This window comes from Podarcis erhardii (assembly GCF_964252035.2).
Source record: "Podarcis erhardii genome assembly, chromosome: 1".
NCBI lineage: Eukaryota > Metazoa > Chordata > Lepidosauria > Squamata > Lacertidae > Podarcis > Podarcis erhardii.
The window spans coordinates 131,491,912-131,512,236 of record NC_138497.1 but is presented as its reverse complement, the minus strand read 5'-3'; the positions used below and the strand labels follow the sequence as shown (position 1 = coordinate 131,512,236).

Genomic DNA, 20,325 nt, shown 5'->3' with positions numbered 1-20,325 from the left:
CGAGCAATTTAGTCCTCTCGCATTTCTAGCCACCTATAGTCATGTAGAGACGCGGGTGGCGCTGTGGGTTAAACCACAGAGCCTAGGACTTGCCGATCAGAAGGTTGGTGGTTCGAATCCCCACAACGGAGTGAGCTCCCGTTGCTTGGTTCCTGCTTCTGCCAATCTAGCAGTTTGAAAGCACCTCAAAGTGCAAGTAGATAAATAGGTACCGCTCTGGCAGGAAGGTAAATGGCGTTTCCGTGCGCTGCTCTGGTTCACCATGCTGGCCACATGACCCGGAAGTTGTACGCCGGCTCCCTCCGTCAATAAAGAGAGATGAGCACCGCAACCCCAGAGTCAGCCACGACTGGACCTAATGGTCAGGGGTCCCTTTACCTTTTATAGTCATGTAAGCAAGCAACCCCTGGTTTGCGCTAGGGGGTTGTGTTCTGGGGCATTGTAGGCTTGCGCAAAATCACGTGCAATTGAAAGACCCCGTTTCCCCTCCCCCTCCCCGTCCCTCCCTTTTAGTGACATATTTTTTATGACGTTTCCAGGTCACTTCTGGGTTTGGTGCTGTGTGCGATTGTGCACATATTTTTCGCGCCTCAAATGGGGGTTGCCTGTACGCTAGGCGCTGCACTCCACCTACCAACCCTGCTGCTATGTGAACTGTCCGGAGACCTCTGATATAGGGACCTCTAGGTATATAAATTCAATAAATAATATAAAAATATCCCACCCACCCCGACATTAGCTCCCTAAACTTTGCCTTTCCACCCCATGCAGTTATTAGGTATGCCCTTCATGGCCCCTTGGGTTTTTCTTCATTCAAATCCAGGATTTTGGTGTGGTAATCGAAATCCTCCAATGGGGGCTACGTGGCGACAGCCTTATATTTATATGTATATAGGAAGATACAGTTAAGTTTGGCTTCCCATGACAACCAAACTCAGTAGCATGTTTTTGTTTTGTTTTGGTAAACTGCTTTGAGAATTTTTTTTCCAATCAAGCACTGTATAAATGTTATTAAATAAGCAAACAAATTGCTGTTCCCTAAGAAGCCAGGATTGCACGCTGGCCTTAAGTCACAGTTTGTTCTGGTGCATTGTTGTTGTTGTTTAGTCGTTTAGTCGTGTCCGACTCTTCGTGACCCCCTGGACCAGAGCACGCCAGGCCCTCCTGTCTTCCACTGCCTCCCGCAGTTTGGTCAGACTCATGTTTGTAGCTTCGAGAAGACTGTCCCACCACCTCGTGCATTAAGGAACAACAAATCAGGACCCCTGATAAACCATAGTAAGCAAGTTGTCGAGGCTCCTGCCCCAGACATAGCAGCAGAGGCTCTTACCTGAGAGTAAACCAGAGTACAATGCAGGTGTAACCAATGCTTTTTTTCCCTAAAAAAATGTTTAGGGGTACTCTCATTTTGACTCAAGAAAATCGCCATTTTATAGTTCAAATCAGGAAAAATAAATACAGTAAGTGGACAAAAGTACAAAGATTCACAAAATGTTTAGGGGTATGCGTCCCCCTAGAAAAAAAAGCACTAGGTAAACCTCAGCAGGCGTGAACCTCGGGTTGAAATGGTTCCTGGCACCTGAATGAGCTCAATGTCATCCAATATGCTTCATGGCTGAGTGAAGATTATAATGCAACCCTCACCCAGTTCCGCACTCTAACCGTCACCCCATACTGTCTACAAGCAGAATGGGGGTGTTACAAATTGGTACCTAAATTAATCACTTAAATCTTTGAATGTATGCTCTTTATTCTTGTTGACTAGAATAGGAAGAAAACTACACTGTATAAATGCTTTGACATCCAGTGCACCTTTAATGAGACTTTGGGTTTTACATCTTTGTCACCAGCACTCAGCAGGGTTTACCAAATCTGCAACCATAGGTTTTTTTGTTTTTTGTTTTAAATAGTAATTAAAAATACAACAACTTCTAATTGCAAAGGCGATTGGTAAACGGTAAAGGACCCCTGGATGGTTAAGTCCAGCCAAAGGCAACTATGGGGTTGCAGTGCTCATCTCGCTTTCAGGCTGAGGGAGCTGGCGTTTGTCCACAGACAGCTTTCCGGGTCATGTGGCCAGCATGACTAAGCTGCTACTGGTGCAACGGGACACCGTGACGGAAACCAGAGCACACAGAAATACCGTTTACCTCCCTGCCAAAGCGGTACCTACTTATCTACTTGCACTGGTATGCTTTTGAACTGCTTGGTTGGCAGGAGCTGGGACAGAGCAACAGGAACTCATCCCGTTGCGTGGATTCGAACTGCCGACCATCTGATCGGCAAGCCCAAGAAGCTCAGTGGTTTATTGCGAGCATTGCCCGGTACGGAACCTGCTTTTCTTCTATATATGTCCTGCAGGCTGCATTGCCATCAATACTGACCAGAGCGAGGGCCCCATCACACAGAGTTCCCATCAACAGGGAATTCCAGCTACACAGTCAAAAAGGAGAAGTATTGCTCAGGATGTGAGCATGTGGCTGCCCTTGTGATACGTTATGAAAACACTGTGGAACAGAAAGTAATCTATGATTGTATGTAACATTAAAACCCTTTAAAAATATGTCACAGAATAGAAACCAGAGGCCTTTCTCCTGGGCATGGTTGGCCAATTGGTGCCAAAGAAGGACAGAATTTTTTTCATGTATGCGACAACAGCAGCAAGAATACTCATTGCAAAATATTGGAAGACACAAGATCTACCCACCCGGGAAGAATGGCAGATGAAGATGATGGACTATATGGGTTTGGCAGAAATGACCGGCAGAATCCGAGACCAGGGAAAAGAGTCGGCGGAAGAAGATTGGAAGAAGTTTAAAGACTATTTGGAGAAATATTGTAAAATTAATGAATGTTAGAATGATGTTGGACAGAAATTAAGTGGTTTCCAGCTGTAATGCTTCAAGAGATATGGAAAATAAGGTCTTGAAATAAGTAAAAACTAATGTGAGGATTTGCTGAATTTATAAAATTTGAATTGGAATATAAGAAAGGGAGGTATGAGGAGGTTCGGAAAATAAGTTAAAAGAAAATAGGTAAAGGGAAATTTTATGTGTTTTTAGTTGTTGTTTTTTTGTTTTTTTGTTGTTTCTGTTTTGTTGTTTTATAATGTATTCTTCTGGAAAATTTCAATAAATATCTTATAAAAAAATAAAAATATGTCACAGAATCATAGAGTTGGAAGGGACCCAGGGATCACCCATTCCAACCCCCTGCAATGCAGGAATCTCACCTAAAGCATCCATGACAGATGGCCACACAACCTCTGCTTAAAAACCTCCAAGGAAGGAGAGTCCACCATCTCTCTTAAGAGTCCATTCTTCCTGATGTTTAGCTGGAATCTCCTTTCTTGAAACTTGAAGTCGTTGCTTTGGGTCCTACCCTCCAGAGCAGGAGAAAACAAGCTTGCTCCATCCTTCATGTGACAGCCCGTAAGATATTTGAAAATGGCTGTCTCGGTCCCCTCTTTTCCAAGCTAAACATCTGCATTAATAGGGAACTTCTCGACCACTGAGTGTGGTCAATGGCCATGTGAACATCCACTGGACTCATTTTGAGGTATTATTATTAGTAGTAGTACCGTGGTGCCCCGCAAGACGAATGCCTCGCAAGACAAAAAATCCGCTAGACGAAAGGGTTTTCCATTTTTCGAGGTGCTTCGCAAGACAAATTTCCCTATGGGCTTGCTTCGCAAGACGAAATCGTCTTGCGAGTCTTGCGAGTTCCCCCCCCCCTTTTTCTAAGCCGCTAAGTCGCTAATAGCGCTAAGCCGCTAAGCCGCTAATAGGGGTGCTTCGCAAGACGAAAAAACCGCAAGACGAAGAGACTTGCGGAACGAATTAATTTCGTCTTGCGATGCACCACTGTATTATTATTATTATTATTAAATTTGTATACCAACCTTCATCCCAGGATCCCAGGCAGTTCACAACAGAAAAATACAAAATCTGGCAAAAACAAGCCAGTATCCACCTTCCCTTTGTATAAAACTCCTTTTAAAAAGTATGGGCCCTGGGAATGATCTGGGTGGGATGAAGATGGACAGACAGAGAGAGAGAGGAAGCTGTGGTTGAGTGAAGACCTATCAGGTGGTTGAATGAATGATACCTAAACTGTTTGTGCTCCACACTCCTGAAGGCAGGGAATACAGAAATTCAAGCACAAAGCAGTACAGGCACAGAAACAAAGCCAGTAGCTGTACAGATTCTTTTTTCAAAACACACACACACACACCGTATTCACTTTTATAAATAGCCTTTCATTTTCTGCAGCAGTTCCTGCTACTGTTCTTAGAAGGAACCGGCTGCCTTTGATTTAGCTGTGCTCCTAGCTGCATTTCACGTCTCACCGTCTCTTCGTGGCATTCCAGGAGGCCACCCTCCTCATTTCAGAGTCCAGGGGCAGAGAACTAAGTGCCAGAAGGTCTGCGCAGTATTTTATTTTATATTTATTTTTCTACCAGCAGCCCTGTTATAAACACTGCCATTAAAAAAACAGATCCCTAAACCAAATTATCAGAGGGATATTTCATCTCCCTCCTGTCTGAAACTTAGCAAATAAATTACCGGGCCAGAAGTGATTCCCCTCCCCCACTCCCCCATCTTTCTTCTCCTCCATCCCCCCTCCACCACCCTGCTTTTTTAAAAAAGTGTGATTTGCAGTGTTTTGACTCTCCATTTGATGGGCCCTGGCAATAATATCTACATATATTTCAATGACCTTCTCTTCATCTCTCTTTCCCCCCCACCTCATTCCAATTTTGCTATGTTTTTGTTTGCGCCCCTCATCTCCCCAATATTTGCACACATTTTGGAATATATTTCCATCCTACCACACTCAGATAATGCATGGCTGTTAGTAGAAATTAACTCCATTTGTGTTACTAGAAGAGGCTGTGAAACACTTTCCACAGTTTCAGGGCACAAGGCTCTCAGCTACTTCCACCAGTAAGGGACATTGGATTTGGATTTGGATTTGATATCCTGCTTTATCACTACCCTAAGGAGTCTCAAAGCGGCTAACAATCTCCTTTTCCCTTCCTCCCCCACAACAAACACTCATACAAGATGGGTGACGCCTGGCTTGAGAGCAGAACATGTGAAAAGGATCTAGGAGTCTTGGTTGACCACAAACTTGACATGAGCCAACAGTGTGACGCGGCAGCTAAAAAAGCCAATGCAATTCTGGGCTGCATCAATAGGAGTATAGCATCTAGATCAAGGGAAGTAATAGTGCCACTGTATTCTGCTCTGGTCAGACCTCACCTGGAGTACTGTGTCCAGTTCTGGGCACCACAGTTCAAGAAGGACACTGACAAACTGGAACGTGTCCAGAGGAGGGCAACCAAAATGGTCAAAGGCCTGGAAACGATGCCTTATGAGGAACGGCTAAGGGAGCTGGGCATGTTTAGCCTGGAGAAGAGGAGGTTAAGGGGTGATATGATAGCCATGTTCAAATATATAAAAGGATGTCACACAGAGGAGGGAGAAAGGTTGTTTTCTGCTGCTCCAGAGAAGCGGACACGGAGCAATGGTTCCAAACTACAAGAAAGAAGATTCCACCTAAACATTAGGAAGAACTTCCTGACAGTAAGAGCTGTTCGACAGAGGAATTTGCTGCCAAGGAGTGTGGTGGAGTCTCCTTCTTTGGAGGTCTTTAAGCAGAGGCTTGACAACCATATGTCAGGAGTGCTCTGTTGGTGTTTCCTGCTTGGCAGGGGGTTGGACTCGATGGCCCTTGTGGTCTCTTCCAACTCTATGATTCTATGATTCTATGATTCTAGGTGAGTGGGGCTGAGAGACTTCAGAGAAGTGTGACTAGCCCAAGGTCACCCAGCAGCTGCATGTGGAGGAGCGAAGACGCGAACCCGGTTCACCAGATTACAAGTCTACCGCTCTTAACCACTACACCACACTGGCTGCATTGCCTAAGCAAGAACAATTCCCCGATCTGAAATGCCACCCCTGCTTGTTATCTCTGGGGGAAGGCAGGATGCTAAGTGACATCTTCACTTTCACAGTCGCTCAGATAATACATTTAAGGATTTCTTGATCCATCTTGTTTGGAGGCAATTTCTCAGCATTAAACACAATGTCACAAACTAAGTGTGAAAAGAGGGGAAGAAAGCAAAGGGTCCCCGGAGGGAGCTGTTCAAATTCAAGAAAACACCAAAGAAGCTATAGATATTTATGCTTGAAAACAGAAAGGGTCATCACACACACACACACACACACACATACGCTAAAATACGTTACAAACTAATGTGCTTGTTTTGCAGTACGCTAACAGGGGGTCTGTTGTATGCTTCTGAACAAAACAAATTAGCTACACCTGTGGGATGCCATACCAAAGTTGGCCAAATCAATGTTGAAACACTAACCTCCAAATCCATATTGCTCAAGCCAAGGGGGAAATTGTCACATTCGGATCTTGAAATGGTGTGTGTGTTTCCTGAAAATTGTTGTGTCTCCGTCCATGTGTGTCTGTGTGTGAACTGGACCCATAGTTTAGTTTGGACTGTGCACCTGAAATATACTCGGAGTCCTGTAGTGATTTCATGCTCTTTATTGCAGCTTCTAAAACAGTGATTGAATTGCCCCCCAAACCTCAGGCTTTTATATACATTATCTACACAATGAGTCCCGTCTGATTGGCTGATTCAGCTTCCCTCCTGGAGTCTGGTTGGTCTTTTCCTGCAGGCCAATCAGTTGTTGCATTCTACGATCCTACCAGCCTAATAGGCTGATTAACTTCCTCCTGGAGTCTGATTGGTCTTTTCCTGCAAGCCAATCAGTTGTTGCATTCTAGGATCCTACTTGCCTATTGTTCTAGCATCCAAGCTTAGCACATAACAGCACCTATTCCTTATTTGTTAAGTGTTGAATGGGGTCATACACCTTTAGGCGCCAGACAAAAACGTTCCTTTTTAACCAGGACTTTGGTTGATCTTAAGGGACGCGGGTGGCACTGTGGGTTAAACCACAGAGCCTAGGACTTCCTGATTAGGAGGTCGGCAGTTCGAATCTCCATGACGGGGTGAGCTCCCATTGCTCAGTCCCTGCTCCTGCCAACCTAGCAGTTCGAAAGCACATCAAAGTGCAAGTAGATAAATAGGTACCGCTCTGGTGGGAAGGTAAACGGCGTTTCTGTGCACTGCTCTGGTTCTCCAGAAGTGGCTTAGTCATGCTTAGCTCTACGCCGGCTCCCTCGGCCAATAAAGTGAGATGAGCGCTGCAACCCCAGAGTTGGCCACAACTAGACCTAACGGTGAGGGGTCCCTTTACCTTTACCTTTTTGGTTGGTCTTATTGGCATCCAACACTTTTTGGTTTGATTTTATACGTTATGGTCTTGTTGTGAACCGCCCTGAGACCTCCTGGTATAGGGTGGTGTGTAAGTTGAATAAATAAAATAATAATAATAATGGCCAAGGTCAGCCTTGTGAGCCACGATCTGTGGCCAGAGAGAAAGTACCATCACAAGCCTTTGAATACAACTGAGGAAAATAAACGTAGCCACGCTGCATCATTGCAAAGGTGTATCTAGCCCAACAGATACTTCTCGGGAGCTTGCAAGCAAAGCGTGAAGGCTTCTTCTTTTCATCTGTTTCAGAATCTGGCATTTAGATGCCTACTGCCACCACTTCACCATTGCTAGCAGTATGGTCAAGAGGCCATGATTAAGGTCCAGATCTCCTTTAAAGTCATCCAAGTTGGTCACTAGGGGTGCCACTGCCAACTTGAATAAAATATTGGGAGGGCTCAGGTAAACCTGCCTGGCATAATCGATCATATGACATGGTACATCCACACCATTGGAATGGCAATGCCTATCAACTTGGGGTCCCCCTCAAATATATTATTGGGGGGCAGGCAAAGGGACTTTGGCCTCTAGAAGTTGGCTCCTACGTTGATTACTGTCACTGAACCTAGCGGCAGCAAGAATCCCCGCGACGGGGTGAGCTCCCATTGCTCGGTCCCTGCTCCTGCCCACCCAGCAGTTCGAAAGCACTTCAAAGTGCAAGTAGATAAATAGGTACCGCTCCGGTGGGAAGGTGAACGGTGTTTCTGTGCACTGCTCTGGTTTGCCAGAAGCGGCTTAGTCATGCTGGCCACATGACCCGGAAGCTGTACGCAAGCTCCCTCGGCCAATAAAGTGAGATGAGCGCCGCAACCCTAGAGTCAGCCACGACTGGACCTAATGGTCAGGGGTCTCTTTACCTTTACCTAAGTGCCTATTCTGCATCTTTCCAAACCAGGTGAACGTGCAGGTTCTCTGGATGACCCTGGGCTCTAGAGAAAGAAACGAGAGAGAAAGAGAAACTCCTCTCTAGCCCCCCCCCCAGCCTTACTCACCATTTTTCTGTACTAAAAAAAGTCCCTTGACTCACAGGGGAATTCTAGTCCCATGGTTGGTTCCGGTTGCCCTTTTCTGAAACTTTTCCAGCTCTACAATAACCTTTTTGGAGCTGTGATGATCTCAGCTGAAAACAGCATTTCAACACTGGTCTGAGCATAGGTTTGTATAACAGCAGGGCTTTCTCCACCCCCAGTTCCTTTCTCACATGCAGTGCACCTTTTTCTCAGCTGCCACGCACTGGGCAGACATTTCACTATCCACCACAACTCCAATATCTCTTTCCTTGTCAGCCACCACCCAGTTCAGAACTGGTGCATATGGGATGCTAGATTATTTATTTATTTCCACCACAGCTGCATCACCTTATTCTTGTTTACATTGATGGTATACCCTCCAACATTTCCTCTGATGAAAATAGGGACGTCCTATTCCATACCTTTCAACATTTCTCTGATGAAAACAGGAAAATCACATTCTGGGTAGAATAAGAGAACAAGAAGGGCATACATTTAAAGAAGATTGGAAAAGGTTTATTGAATATAGGGAAATAATTGTGTAAAGTTGAAAACGCTGGCAGCATTAAGATAAATTCAACAGTGCGAAGAAGTTTTGATGGATGCAATAATGCAATAATGAATGGTATAGGGTTTTTTTTTTTTTTTTGTAAAATATGCAGGGATTTATGTTATGTAGAATGAACCATGGGAACAGAAGAAGGGAAGTCACTGATATCTTAAGGATGTAAAATCTTAAACTGTAAAACAGAAAATTCAATAAAAATTATAATCACATTGATTTCTGATCAAATCAGAACCCGGAATGGCTTCTGTAAATCCAGGACCATCCCTGGAAAATAGGGACATGTAGAGGGTCTGCACTGAGTCACATTTACCATTTTAATACCAATCCCACCCCAATCCCATGCCACCCAATCGAGAGAGATCATTTTTGGAGCTCCTCTAATCCAGTTCAGTTATAGAGTACAGTATACCACATTTCCAGCAGAGTGGTGCTCAAAATGGTTTGCCAAAAATGACACTCTAAAATGCAATGGTACAACAACCGTGATATGTAATTCAGTTTAGTATTTTACTTTCACTGCAGTTCAACAATTAACAAGCCATTTAAAATATATAAAAGAAAATTAAGTGAGCCTGAAGCTTACCAACAGGCCAATTAATATCCCAAAGGAACCCTAAAGCTAGTGACAGCATTAACTAGCAACTCCATACCTCTTGAACATTTCTCCGATGAAAATAAGGACATCCTATTCCATAATCACCACCATCATAATTGTATTATTTATACCCCGCACGTCAGACTGCGTTGCCCCACCACTTTGGGTGGCTTCCACCATATATAAAAGCATGATAAAACATTAAACTTTAAACAACTTCCCTATACAGGGCTGCCTTCAGATGTCTTCTAAAGGTTTCAAAGTTCCTTATCTCCTTGGCCCAGGGGTTGCATGACTCCATGGATTTCTCTGATGAAAATAGAAATGTCCTAAGGAAAAACGGGACATTGTTGTTGTTTTTACTTTTTATTAAATACAGTTGTACAAGAGCAACTATTTATTCATTTTCCTCACTGCGCAGTCTGGCATTTGGATTGGTGCCTTTGATAGCAAGCTGAGCTGCTCTTTCCACAATTACCTTCCGATTCTTGGATGAAACATTGTGAGCAATCTCTGCACAATAGGACATCATCTGCACCTCCAGCTCTTTGATGTTGTGGACAAGGAACTTTCTGAATCCTGAAGGCAACATGTGCGTTGTCTTCTTACTGCTACCATACCCAATGCTGGGCATCAAGATTTGGCCCTTGAACATTCTGCGGACTCTGTTGTCAATACCTTTAGGCTTCTGCCAGTTACGCTTAATTTTGACATAGCGATCAGATTGATGGCGGATGAACTTCTTGGTCCTCTTCTTGACGACCTTAGGCTTGCTGAGGGGTCTGAGTGTTAAGTTGTGGGTGAACCTATCAGACAACACAGCGTTTCTTCAAACAGCTCTTGTTTATTCACAGGCCCAGAACAGAACTGGACTGAAGGGTTCAGCCAACCTGCTTATATAGAGCTCCACTACAAAGCAACAGTAACAACTTTCTGTAACTATCCAATCACTGAACGTCACTTTTGATTCCTTATTTGCATATGTGGACCTGAGTGAAAACTATCTACAGTACCCCCCTGCTGGCCCAGGGTGAGAACTTCAGTACATAACACTGAGGGCTGGCATAGTGTCTGCTGGAGAATGGCGGCACCCACGCAAGGAGGGAGCGCGGAGAGAAAGAGCCAAAAAGCGGGACATTCTGAGATCAAATCAGAAACCAGGACAGCTTCTGTAAATCTGGGACTGTCCTTGGCATAGCTGTCAAGTGTCCCTTATTTGAAGGGACAGTCCCTTATTCCAGCGCCATGTCCCGCTGCTGTCCCTTATTGATGGATGTCCCTTAAATTTCAAAGGAAGCAGCTCCTCTCCCCCCCTCCCTGCCAGCCAGGGAGGAGGGAGGCTCCAACTGTGTTGCTTGGCTGCGTTGCTCACCCAATAAGAAGTCTAAGAACGACTGGGGGTGGAGCTTGCATGCCTTGTGTGTGGCTAGTTAATGCAAGCTGAGGGGTTTTTTGAATGCTGGACGCCATTTTGTTGCACGTGCTGCTGCAAACTTTGCAGTGCAAAGCCAGGCCGGGGAGCCATCTTAAGTTGAGGCTGCATAGGCCTTGCGGTGCATGTGATTCAGATTCTATTCAGTTGAACCTCTGGTTACAAAGTTGGTTGGACAGTATTCTCGAAGCTACCCAGCATGAGTTTGACCAGACTGTAGGAGGACAGGAAGACTGGAGTGCCTGGAACAGGTGAGGCTGCAGGTCCCTTATTTTGGCTGCTGGTCCCTTATTTTCAAGGCTGCTGGTCCCTTATTTTCAAATCTGTAAGTTGACAGCTATGGTCCTTGGAGGGTTTGCAACTTTCTCCCCCAGCCCCATGGCACTTTTATACGATGAACTCAGAATGTCAGAAACCTCCCTTACAGTTATTTGGGCAGCTCTGTCTTTCCAAAGGCTCCTGAGGGCATGGCTGGTGAAAACAGCCATCCCAGGAATGAAAAACACAACCTCTTTTCCCTCCCTCTCTTCCCTCACCCACCTGCTGAAGTGGGTTGAGCAACGCCTGCTGTGGAGCCTCGTGGTGGGCAACTGGCCGAGTGGCCACTTAGCCGTGGATTGAAAGCTAATCACTATCACTACCCGGTGCCTGGGAAGCCCCATCACCCCACCGCAGAAATGTTTCATGAATCAGCTTGAAAGGAAAACTAAGATGAAACACTTTGCTTCTGCCAGCCTAAGGGGAATCAGGAGGTTGGTCTTTCAAATTACGTTTAGAGGAAAGAGCTCAATTCAGACCCCAATTTAAACACCTCTGAGGGTTAGGAAAGCTTTAGTATGCAGTCGGTCTTCAATATAATACATTAACCATCCTATTAGCTCGTCTTGGGGAGGGGCCATGGTTCAGTGGTAGAGTGCAGGCATGCACCGCATACAGAACGGCCCGGCTTTGCTTCCAGTTAAACGGCTCTCAGGAGGCAGAGGCTCCTTTCTCAGCCGGAGATCTGGGAGGGTCCCTGCCACTACAGGTAGAGCAAAATGGTCTCACTCAACTGCGTGTATCTGAAGAAGTGTGCATGCACACGAAAGCTCATACCTAGAACTAACTCAGTTGGTCTTTTCTCAGCCGGAGATCTGGGAGGGTCCCTGCCACTACAGGTAGAGCAAAATGGTCTCACTCAACTGCGTGTATCTGAAGAAGTGTGCATGCACACGAAAGCTCATACCTAGAACTAACTCAGTTGGTCTTTTCTCAGCCGGAGATCTGGGAGGGTCCCTGCCACTACAGGTAGAGCAAAATGGTCTCACTCAACTGCGTGTATCTGAAGAAGTGTGCATGCACACGAAAGCTCATACCTAGAACTAACTCAGTTGGTCTTTAAGGTGCTACTGGAAGGAATTTTTTTATTTTGTTTTCACTCAACTGTTACCACTGGTCTCCGGAAGGGTAGCTGTGTTAGCCCCCAGCAGTCTGTTGGCACTGTGAAGACTGGCGACTTGTTGCGGCATGAGCTTTTTGTGTGAACTTTATAAGGTGCATGAAGGGTTAGCCTGAGTTACAAGGGGCGTGGAGAGGGGATTGGGGAGGAAGGAAAGGAAATGCAGAAAAGCACAAATAGTGTAGTGTTGCCATGCGTCTGGAATTTCCTGGACATAGTCAGGATTCGGTTGTCAGAAAGTGTCCGGGTGGAAATCGCTGAAATGTTCAGGAAAGTCCAGACGAATCGCAATAGATTTTGGCGAATTTCCTTAGAAATAACTCAAAGTTTTCTTTTTTGAGATTTTTGAGCTCAACCACTGCACCAAAAAGGGATGTGGGTGGCGCTGTGGGTTAAACCACAGAGCTTAGGACTTGCCGATCAGAAGGTCGGTGATTCGAATCCCCGTGATGGGGTGAGCTCCCATTGCTCGGTCCCTGCTCCTGCCAACCTAGCAGTCCGAAAGCACGTCAAACTGCAAGTAGATATATAGGTACCGCTCCGGTGGGAAGGTAAACAGTGTTTCCGTGTGCTGCTCTGGTTCACCAGAAGTGGCTCAGTCATGCTGGCCACATGACCCGGAAGCTGTACGCCGGATCCCTCGGCCAATAAAGCAAGATGAGCGCCGCTACCCCAGAGTCGGCCACAACTGGACCTAATAGTCAGGGGCCCCTTTACCTTTACCTTACTGTGCCAAGAAAAAAGAAGTCCAACAACTTTTGCGTCCGGATAGCAACCCTATGATATGGCACCCACTCACTCCACTTGTGTTGATAATGCAGGCATTCTGGCATTGGTAAACCAATTAACACTTGTAGGGTGAGATTCAACTTATGGGTACCACTAGCAGAAGCCAGTGCAGGGGCTCTAGCTAGTGCAACAAAGGGTTCCCCTCTCTCCTCCTTCTGCACCGCATGTCCCCCCTCTGTTGGCTCTGGGGTGGCACAGAACAGTGTGTGGTAGGACGAGAGCTGGCCGTGAAGATGCTCACCTCCTGTGGAGTCATGCCCCTGATCTGAAGATACATGTTCTCTCCCCAAAGCTGAAGCAATTGCAGATGATTAAGAAGTGGTGGAGTTTGGCAGCTAAATACGCGGGCAGCACAATCAGGGGTGATATTCTGGGTGGCCTACAGTTCACCTTTGTGGGGAATGGTGGGACAAAGGGCCTCAAAACTCAAAATAACTAGGATGGTGTTTTCTGGGAGGTTGTCAGTGGAGTTTCCTCAGAAAGTCAGTGGAATCCCATAAGTAACTTGGGAGTACCTGTGGCATATGATCTGATGATGGAGGACACTCTAGGTGACTCGATGGGCCTCTTTGGGGGTCCCTGACTGCTTGGACAAAAGGTCCTAACCTTTCACAATCCGCCAGCATCATACGACAGGAAGGAAAAGGTCCTGGTAGCAGCAGGTACATTAGGGTTCAGTTGCCAATGACTGAGAAAATTGATACCAGGTTAAGGTTTAACACCCCCTCCAAAAAAGCAGGCCTACTGTGCCTTTCTTTACCTGTTTCCATGCCAGGCAGAAGTTCAAGAGGTGAAGCCTGTCGCCATACCTCCATTCCGGGGAAATCTCTACCACTTGAATCCCTGCAAGTCACAAAGCTGTTAAACACACAGTAGCCTTACCAGGAACAGAGGTTCCAACTACCAAGGGGTGCATTTGTAGAAGGAAGCGCAGGAAATAGTCATTTGGGAACAAGAGTTTATGAGGCCTTGTCCAACCCAGGGAAAGGAAACCCACACGCCCAAGTGGCTAGTTGCCAGAGGACTACGCATCAGGCTTAGGAGCCGATTCAAACGCTGTTGGCTGCCAAACCAAGGCGGCTAAAATGCTTCCATCTGGCAAGTTCTTCGTGGGGAGCAGAGGGGAGGCTGCGACAAGCGAAAGCTGCTCATTATGTGTGGGTCACCCTAATCTCAGTGACAGCCACAATCGCATGGTAAATGATGTAGAGACTCTAACTCAGGGGTGGACCCACAACTCCTACCATCGCTGGCCATTGGCCATGCTGTCTGGGGCTGCTGGTGGTTGGAGTTCAGCAGCAATCTGGGAGGCCACAGGTTCCCAACCCTGCTCTAAGTGGGAGAATTCCTATAGGCAGCAGGTTTCAAATACAAGGGCCGTTTTCGTTGGCAGCAAGTGGCCCTTGGCGTGATCAATGGCCACAACCTGGAGTGCCCATTTCTGACAGTCCTGGTGCCATCTTTCTTGGGCAAGGCTTACAGCCAATCTTACAGTGCCCAAAGGAAAGCACTCAGCTCTCACCTGTGGCTCCTAGAAGCTGTCAGCATGCGACAGCATCCACACTTTGACTGGCCAGCGAAACCAGGTGAGGGTAGCCAATGGGTCTCGAGCCCTCAGGGCGTTAGGGACTTGCCCTGCATGCGAAGACAGGCTCCGGCAGACTGAGTAAATGAGACCAATATTGGGTCCAACGGTCAAGAAAGCAGTTTCTGCATGTGAGGGACAGATGGGACTTGTCAACTTGGGAAGGTAGCCCATCTAGGAGGAGGAGGAGGAGGAGGAGGAGGAGGAGGAGGAGGAGGAGGAGGAGGAGAAGAAGAAGAAGAAGAAGAAGAAGAAGAAGAAATTTTATTTATACCCCGCCCTCCCCAGCCAAGACTGGGCTCAGGGCGGCTAACACCCAATATTAAAAACAAATTGATTGAAATACAACTTAAAAACAAGATTAAAATACAACATTAAAACATTAAAATACAGCCTTATTTCAATGGAAACTCAAATCAAAAACTTTTTGGGGGATGAAAACATCAAGTCTTCAAAAAGGCTAACTTTCCAGATTGGTCCTACATGGGCCAGAAAAAAGCCAGGGAAGTCCCCAGATAGGAGTTCCATCACAGGAGGAGAAAGGAAAAGAAGAGGGGGAGGGAATCAAATTGATTCCAAGCCGAAGGCCAGGCAGAACAATTCTGTCTTACAGGCCCTGTGGAAAGAAATCAGATCCCGCAGGGGCCTGGTCTCATGAGACAGAGCGTTCCACCAGGTGGGAGTCAGTATTGAAAAGGCCCTGGCTCTGGATGAGGCTAATCTGACTTCCTTAGGGCTCGGCACCTCTAGAGTGTTGATATGTATGGACCTTAAGGTCCTCCGTGGGGCATACCGGGAGAGGCGGTCCCGTAGGTACGAGGGTCCTAGGCCGTGAAGGGCCTAGGAAACTCTGATCCTAAATCTCTGCTGCCTTGCAGGATATCTTCAGGAGAAGAAAAGAATAAGGAGTAAACCCTACACAAATCTGGAGTGGAGTCCCTAAGATGGTTGGATGGCTCCTTGTACAACTCCTTCTGGCAACTCCTGCAGCCAAGCTGGTGCCAAACATGTTACTCTGCTTTCCTTTGGACTGCATCAGCGAGGCCGAGAGGGGGGGGTCTTGTCATCTGGGCAGCCCAGGACTCCAGCCCAGGCTTGCACCCTGAGGAGGTCACTTTGGTGCTGCTGACGCAGAGGTCTGGCTTCACCCCAGGAGAAGAAGAAGAAGAGTTTGGATTTGATATCCTGCTTTATCACTCCCCTTCAGGAGTCTCAAAGTGGCTAACATTCTCCTTTCCCTTCCTCCCCCACAACAAACACTCTGTGAGGTGAGTGGGGCTGAGAGACTTCAAAGAAGTGTGACTGGCCCAAGGTCACCCAGCAGCTGCATGTGGAGGAGCAGAGACACGAACCCGGTTCACCAGATTACGAGTCTATCACTCCTAACCACTACACCACACTGGCTCTTGTGCACTCCATTGTATCTTGAGATGGAGAGGTCCCAACAACATAGGAAAGCAGGTCCGTTTCATTTTTGTGCTTCATTACTTCAACATATCCAGCAGGAGAATGCAAAGCATTCTGCTTTCTTGTCAAAGCGCTGCCTTAGTAGGATCCAACCATCAATATTTCACCAGGCAAAGTTGGTATAAAATCTGAAGTTTTTTTTTTTTTGTGTGTGTGTGTGTGTGTGCACGCGCGCGCTGGTTCGATTGTAAGCCGGAGGATCATTACCATTAAAGAGACTGTGGAATGGCAGCTTTTAGTAAAACAAACGAAAAGCTGTATTTAGTGTCTTTTGCCACATTGTGAGAGGAATGAATAAAACACTTTATAATATATTTTACAGCTGCCATTTCTTAGGGTTTTCTGCTTCACAATAGTGAAAGCAGCTCTGGCTGGGGAGTAGCTGTAAAAACATTTTGTTGTTCTACTGCTCTATTGAAAGAATGCATATTAATTGCCTCATCATTCCTGAAACTGTTGTTGTGGAGAGTTTGGGACCAGAGGTTTAGACGGAGGCAGCAGCTGCAGCTGGGAAGGAGAGGCTGGGCGAAGGAGGGTAAGTTCAAGATAGTGTCATGGGTGACTGGCAGAAGCAAGGAAGAAGAGAAAACAGTGACTGGCCACTGCCAAAACAAAGAGAGAGAAATTTAGATAGATTGCTCTGAGCCGGTCTCTGAGCCACAGGGATCCCAAAGTACCAAGGAGCTGTTTTCAGGGAGGTGTGTGGAGAACAAAGGAGATAAGGTGTGGGGAGCGAAGGGAAACCAGGGGAGAAAACCTGACAGGAAAGATTAGGAAGGCGACATTTTTGGAGGGCCATCCTTCCACACCCTGTGTTTCAGACCATAAGACACACGTGTGAAAAGTGGGGTTTTGTGTGAGGAGCCCAAACAGGGGGGAGAGCAAAGCTGAAGGAGGCAGGAATTGATGGCGTTGGGCCCTTGTTTAATCTTCCTGGAAAAGTGTGAAGGACTAAAATGGCCACCTTCTCCAAAGCAGCTTGGGTAGTGGCAGTGGCATAGCAAGGTCAGGTGGTACCCGGAGCGGAAAATTTCTTGTCATGCCCCCCCCAATTGAAATTTATTTATTTATTTATTATTATTTTGCCTGCAAAAATGGTTTGACTTTATTTCATATTTTTGGGGGGAGCTAGAGTTTTTGAAAGCTCAACATCAAAAAAGCTAAGATCATGGCCACTGGTCCCATCACCTCCTGGCAAATAGAAGGGGAAAAAATGAAGGCAGTGAGAGATTTTACTTTCTTTGGCTCCATGATCACTGCAGATGGTGACAGCAGCCACGAAATTAAAAGACGCCTGCTTCTTGGGAGAAAAGCAATGACAAATCTAGACAGCATCTTAAAAAGCAGAGACATCACCTTGCTGACAAAGGTCCGTATGGTTAAAGCTATGATCTTCCCAGTAGTGATGAATGGAAGTGAGAGCTGGACCATAAAGAAGGCTGATCGCTGAAGAATTGATACTTTTGAATTATGGTGCTGGAGGAGACACTTGAGAGTCCCATGGACTGCAAGAAGATCAAACCTCTCCATTCTGAAGGAAATCAGCCCTGAGTGCTCACTGGAAGGACAGATCCTGAAGCTGAGACTTCAATACTTTGGCCACCTCATGAGAAGAGAAGACTCCCTGGAAAAGACCCTGACGTTGACGAAAGATGGAGGGCACAAGGAGAAGGGGACGACAGAGGACGAGGTGGTTGGACAGTGTTCTCGAAGCTACCAGCATGAGTTTGACCAAACTGCGGGAGGCAGTGGAAGACAGGAGTGCCTGGCATGCTCTGGTCCATGGGGTCACAAAAAGTCAAACATGACTAAACGACTAAACAACAACAATTGTGACCTTAAATTCTTATTACAGTATTGAAATGTCCTGGCTCTAGGCTTGAGGCAGGCTTTGCATAACCTGATATGCAAAGTTGGGGCCAGTGAGGCAGCCCATTCTAAAGAGGGAATCGTTGGACATCCAAGTCCTTCACTATTTATTTCCATGGTCGAAAGGCAGCTAAAGATTTTTCTTTCTGAATCACTGCTATTAAAAGAGGGAATTTTCTGAGCATCTGTCATTGGTTGCCAGTGCAGACTGTTGTTGCGGGGTCATTGACCAGCTGAACATTACTGTTTAGCCCATTAGTATTTTCATTAAAAAATACCACTCGGAATAACTCAACCTATTCTTAGGGCACAAGAAACATGCAATCTGTCTCTGCAATTACAGTTGCTAAGGAATTGGAATGGAAGCTGCCGTCATATTACTGTAACTCATTACGGCTACTAATTGGACACTCATCTGACAAGTGCCTTATTGCTTTACTAGGGAGAAAAAGACAATTAGAGACAAAACAAAATTAAAAATCTCTTTATGGCTGTAGGTACAATCAGGTTGCTGTTGTGTGTTTTTCCCCTGCATGGTTACATACTTGTACATTAAGAAGCAACAGCTAATCAGATCTTGTTTCGGCTTTTTGTCTTCGATGCTTGAATCTGATTCCCTCCCACTGTTGTGTCACATCGCCAGAGATAAAGCAACAATGACTTTCAAAGGTGCTGATTGCATCAAAGAACCGTGGACTCCATCAGGAATGGCTGGTTCCCAGCACATCTGAAAACCAGCCTAGAAAGCCTTTGAAGAGTTTGCACAACAAATATGTACCATCATTTTTTCTTGGCTTAGGATGCCATCCCCTTGCTAGGAAGAAAAACTAAAGGAAAAAAATAAAAGGCTTGTTTTTTTTTTCCTTTTCTGCAGTAAATCACAAAATATCCCACGCCAGCCTTACCAGAATTCAATTTTAGTTCTAAGGCACGTGTCCCTGGCTGTGCAAAACACATAAACAGCTGTCATTCCAATAGATATTAATTTATATTGTTTTTCATTCTAGCCCTCGGTGCACCGGCTCACAAAGCAAACAGGGTGGCACTGTGAGCTTTACATAAAGACATCTGCTTGAAAGCCTCACAGTAGCTGCAATGGGAAAACTGCACCTGGACTTCTGCTTCTGTTGTTATTTATTTATTTTCAAACACGGCAACGCAATTGCTTCTTGGCTTTCTGCTTTGCAACCCACCTCAGCTCTCAGTCCTTCTGTACCGCTCCCTGTTACCCCCCCCCCACCCCCCACCCCCCAATTTCTTTTCCATCAGTCAGAAGGAAATTAAATTCCAGAACGCGTTCTGGTGCCACGTATAAAGGGAAGCCAGGATTTCGGTGCCATGTGGATTTGATTCAAAACACCCCCCCCCCCAAAAAAAGAGGCAAGTGGGGGGGGGAGAGAGGAGGAGGGGGAGGAGGGAACAAAGCTGGTTGTCTGGAAACCGGTAGCATCCACCCAACTTTTTAAAAAGGCTTTCTGACAAGTAAGTGCTTGAAAATTCCCAGGCGTGGTGGTGACCAGATCAGCAGCTGTTTCATATTTCAGGGAAAGCATCTCTCCTTCAACCCTCCCTCCCTCCCTCCTTTTCTTTGGGTTTAGGATTTTCATGGGCCAAAGGAAATCTTGCTGTCTTGTCAAACTACAGCAGGAAAGAGGAAGGGGAGTTTTAGCACAGCTGATCAGGTTGGTGGGAGGACCTGCTCTGAGCTATCGGCTTCAGGTGTGGAGACAGGGAAGCTGTAAAAAAACAGGAAAGGAAACCCCTTTGGCTTCTGGAGATTTGGGCAGCTCCAGATCCTTCACTCTTTGGGGACCCCAGCAAGAGAACCCTTAAAATGGCACAGAAAGAAGAGTCTAGGTGATCAAGGTAGGGTTTTCCCTGGTGCAGTGGTGCCATTGTGGGACATAGTATGTTTCTATGTGTGTTGGAAGCCGCCCAGAGTGGCTGGGGCAATAATAATAATAATAATAATAATAATAATAATAATAGGCCTAAGAGCAGGTGGTTTAACCCCACTCCAGAGTCAATGAAATCATTCACATTGCCATCTGAAAGGTTGTTTCTCATGAGACGATTAGGACTTTAAAAAAAAAATTAAAGTTTTTATTATTAGAACAATTCAGCATTAATACACACATATTGCGAATATACAAGCGTACAACCATACATTTCATACAATCCTTAAAAGTGTTCAAACATACCTACACTCAA

At 46.0% G+C, this 20,325-nt stretch overlaps 1 pseudogene across 1 annotated transcript; it reads right to left on the bottom strand.

The window, feature by feature from the left end:
• Window positions 1-9,891: 9,891 nt before the first annotated feature.
• Window positions 9,892-14,457, bottom strand: LOC309338215 (large ribosomal subunit protein eL32 pseudogene; annotated as a pseudogene). Its single transcript has 2 exons — window positions 14,438-14,457; window positions 9,892-10,340 (listed from the first exon to the last, which is right to left on the bottom strand). The product of its transcript is annotated as a large ribosomal subunit protein eL32 pseudogene (transcript).
• Between the last annotated feature and the right edge of the window lie 5,868 nt (window positions 14,458-20,325).